General features: G+C 37.0%; 1 protein-coding gene across 4 annotated transcripts in view; it reads right to left on the reverse strand.

Annotated features, from left to right (window-relative positions):
* The window catches only part of LOC107672006 (syntaphilin-like), a 21,514-nt gene extending 18,503 nt beyond the window's left edge, over positions 1-3,011 (reverse strand). For 3 of the 4 annotated variants that reach the window (XM_016465042.1, XM_016465040.1, XM_016465038.1), the window contains exon 1: positions 2,806-3,011. The gene's annotated coding sequence lies outside the window, so the exon portion shown is untranslated. Of the gene's footprint in view, positions 1-2,687; positions 2,767-2,805 lie in introns of those variants that run through there. The other variant, XM_016465039.1, reaches the window with a different exon arrangement.
* Positions 3,012-4,401: the final 1,390 nt, after the last annotated feature.

Genomic DNA, 4,401 nt, shown 5'->3' on the forward strand with positions numbered 1-4,401 from the left:
ATGACCGGCATTTTGTTTTGTTCTCTCTCCGCGTTCATCACTAATCATGCAACACCGATGTCATCCATCATACGTCCTACGTCATCCGCCAGAACTACTTCCGTGTACCACAGTTAGTTGAAGTGAGAGAGAAGTGTTTATTACGTTTGAAATATGGATTTCAATTTACGCATTGATTCGCTACAGAAGGCCTTTGTTCACCCCCCGGAGCCGCGTGAGACACTTTTTTTTATAACTCCAATTGGATTCGTCTGAAAGAAGAAAGCCATATACACCCAGTAGGGCTGCACGATATATCGAAATATCGCAAATGTAAATATTGCAATATGCATATCGCAAGGGCGTGCGATATCTGAATCATTTTAATAATAGGCTACTTAAATCAAAACGTTGCAAAATGTCAAAGTTTTAGTTCGACGCATATAGCAGAGAATTGCTTGACCTTAAAAAAAGTGCAATAAGCTGCAGAAAACAACTATTTGCTGTCTCGTCTTGCTGTCTCACACCTGAAGCGCGTACACAAGCCGCATCTCACACAGCGTCTCTTCAGTTCTGCCGCACACGTGCAAAGCGCGCGCACACAGAGAGACGCGTTTCAGACCGAGTTGATTCGTCTTTCGCATCTCCTCCTTATGTTTGAACAGACACATACACAGAGAATTATGTCAATAGTACCCGTCTCGACGATCATTCTCGTAAACGCAGTCGGTTATGTTTTAAATGAATGTGTGCTGCTGAATATGTCACTATACGTGCTGCTGAATATGTCACTAATGTTAATCAAACAACAAAACAGCTATAACAAAGATTAATCTAAATTTAATTCATACAGTGAACACTATGCAGTGTTATTTTACACCTAATTATAAAATTTCTTTATCTGAATACTACCATTTATTTTATCTATGCTTGTAAATTGTGTATTTCTTTTTTTTTCTGACTGTTCACTTGCCTTTAATCATGTTTGAACTTTCTCAGACTATTGTTTTTGCTGTGGTATATGAAGAAGTACTTAAAGTGTATGGAAAGCAAAGTTACAATGATATAAAATTAGTGTCATTAATTTTTTTTGTTTGTATGTTCACACTGATGTTAAAATGACATTTTCTGATTTGTGACATTACTTTTTATGTAATGCTAAAACACTGCTGGTCACTTTCAGAAGTTGTAGTGATTCTTTATTTTCCAAGAAAGAATGTAAAACAAATTGGTTATATAATTTTCATTTTTAAATATTTTAAAATATAATGAAAAATTGATTTTACACACTTCAAGCAATATCGTATCGCATATCGAATATCACATTTTTAAACAAGGTATCGCATATAGCATTTTTCTTCAATATCGCACAGCCCTAACACCTTGTATGGCTTGAGGGTGAGTAAATAACAGGCTAAGTTTAATTTTTTTGGTGAACTAACCCTTTAATGCTGATTTTCAGTAATCGAAGAATCAATATTATTTTATTTACAAAATAAACTTTTCATTTTAATTTGAGTTCAATATTTAGTCATTTTGCTATGTGCTGTTTTTTTTTTTAGTAATAATTCTAAATAGTTCTAATAGTTAAGAGTCTAAATACTAATTTATTTTATTTCAGTTTTAGTTTTAAGTACTTTTTTAGTACTTCAGCTTAGTTACTTAGATGGTTAGCCAGTTAATTATTTCATTTATAACTTTGAGTTTTTCAGCTTATATTTATAGGCTACTTTACTTCCGATTTATTTTAGTTATTGATTAAAATATTAATATTTTATTACTATTTTAAGATATTTTAAGACATGTATTGTGAGAAGGTTACATTTAAGTGTCACACTTTACTTGCATTCACCCTATGGAGTGAAATATGAGTGTGCTCATTGTAGCTGAAGCACATTTGGTTGAAACCAATGTAGTAAGGAAATGCTGTGGAAGATTGGCCTGCATGCTGAGAAAATGTAGAGCAGTCACCATGGAGACAGCCATTCAGCCACTATTCTAGAACGTGAACTCCACAAGTGGTGTGATTGGCTTTCCTAGCTTGTGTGTATGTGGTGAGACAGACAGACCTGACAGCATGGTGGTGACATTACACAACCACAAGGCAAGCCTCAATGGCAAGTCTACATGCAACAAATAGCATGCTGCGCAAAGGAGAAGGTGATAATTACTGTAATACCAGAGAGATTACTACTAGTGATGCACCATGACACACTGTACAGTTTAACCTGCTTTAATATGTTAAAAATAATGTAAACTTGCTTGGTTGTGATAAAGACTACACATGATGATCTTTCCAGATCTTCACAAATCCACTTTTAAGCACACTTTCTCTGCAGTCCGTAAGTCCTTACAGGGATGCAAGGTCATACTGCACCCTAGGCCCTAAAACTACACTGTCCCTGTCACGACTCACAGCGCACAAAACGTGCTGAAACCAAATCAGAAATAAAGCCTTTCCCAGGGCTACAGAACGACAAACAGTAAGTTATAAAAACACAGGTCTAGATTACAATAGTATGAAAGCGCAATACAAAACAAAAGCAAATGCACACACATGCTTGCTGCAGGGAAACATCTGCGCTGCACATATAAACACCGAAACCCAAAATGTGTGCGAAACACGGCGTGCAAATAAACACCATTTAGCGTGCGAATGTGACATATAGTTTCGCTCGGTACATTCAGACATCATATAAACCCTATACCTGGCGCGTCACAGTCCTTGGTTTGTCCTACACACGGGGAATGCAGAAGGAGTCCTTCGCTACAAAGATGAATCACGTTTCGCACGTCATACTGCAATGCAAAACATTTGACATTTACCTGGTTGCAGCCTTCCGGCGAGAATCAGCTTGCCTTCATGTAAACAGCAGTGTTTTGTCGTGTTTACCCGGGTGCTCGTCCCCGGCAAGGACTCCGCCACAGCGGTGCTCCGCTGCTCGGGAGGGCGAGTCGACGGGGCGGTGCTGCTGCTGATAACGAGAGGGACTCTGGCGCGTGAGGTTTGTTTGAGAGCCTCGTGAGGGAAGACGAGCGTTGACATGAAAGCAGATGCGTAATATTACGACGATCTCCTTAAAGGGGACCCCGTATTTACATTTTAAAAGTAAAATCAACGTGGTTATAACCTGCATAATTTCACTGCACTTAGTTACTGAAGAAGAACTCAAGTGGGAAATGCCAAAGTCGATTAGAAATGATCGAGAAAAGTTAAATAGATAGAAGCAAGCAATAATGGAGGTAACCCTTAAAATAACCACCAGTCTAAAAATAATAAGCACACATTTTCCAGGCATTATACTCCCATGGGACTCTAGTTTGGTTTACGTCCGCCTAATCAGATATCATATATCCAACACTCTTCGGGCATCAGAGTAAAAGGAGAAACTCATGCGGTGTTATGATTTGCTGTTTCCGTTTAATTGTTTACATTTTCATTATTTGTTTAATTGTTGTCAACAATGTTCAGATAGACGCGCAACCGAACTGTCTTTTGACGCCCAATCACCAAAACGTCAACTATCAAACTTAAATATGTAAATATAAAAGATAAATCATGACATATTAAATATTTGTATCGAAAATCTAGAATATATATATATACACCAGTCTAAAAATAATAAGCACACATTTTCCAGGCATTATACTCCCATGGGACTCTAGTTTGGTTTACGTCCGCCTAATCAGATATCATATATCCAACACTCTTCGGGCATCAGAGTAAAAGGAGAAACTCAGAGTCGCCCTTTCAGCACCACGGACAGCGCCCTCCAGGCTCTTCTCATTGATTGGACACTCCCTATGGGATAGGTGGCGATAACGCTTGTTTGTTGTTATTGTGAAATACCCAAGCCAGAAAGAAAGAAAGAAAGAAAGAAAGAAAGAAAGAAGAAATGAAAACTTTGGAACAGAATGTGAAATAAAACTATTTCTTTGGTCTCAGAATTAATGTTTTGTCCATGATCTGCCACAAATAGAAATAGTTCTTTATGGTGTTCACACAAATGAAATAAAACTAAGAAATCTTTCTGTGACCAAGAAGAGACAGTATGTCTTCCACGTGACTGCACCTAACAAAAAGACACGTGATCATCCAAGCTTGTTTTTTTTCCCCTTGTAGGCTTTGTATTATTGCCTGTGTTAATGCAATGCTAAGTATTTGTTATATAAAGTTTTTGTAATGTAAAGTTCTGTTGTTTTCTCTTCAGTGCTTCTGACATACACAGTGTTTCTGCTTTTTTCTATAGTGTTCAATGAAAGACTTACTCGAATGTAAATTCATTTAAATACAGCCCATTTTCAGTTTAATCAGCTAATAAAATGTAAAGGAAAGTGAATGTAAAACACAGTGATTTTATGTATTATTTTTATGATGTATTCATTTATACAGGAAGGTACATATTGTATCTCAAAACACTC

The sequence above is a fragment of the Sinocyclocheilus anshuiensis genome, unplaced genomic scaffold (assembly GCF_001515605.1).
Source record: "Sinocyclocheilus anshuiensis isolate Anshui unplaced genomic scaffold, SAMN03320099.WGS_v1.1 scaffold1053, whole genome shotgun sequence".
Classification (NCBI taxonomy): domain Eukaryota; kingdom Metazoa; phylum Chordata; class Actinopteri; order Cypriniformes; family Cyprinidae; genus Sinocyclocheilus; species Sinocyclocheilus anshuiensis.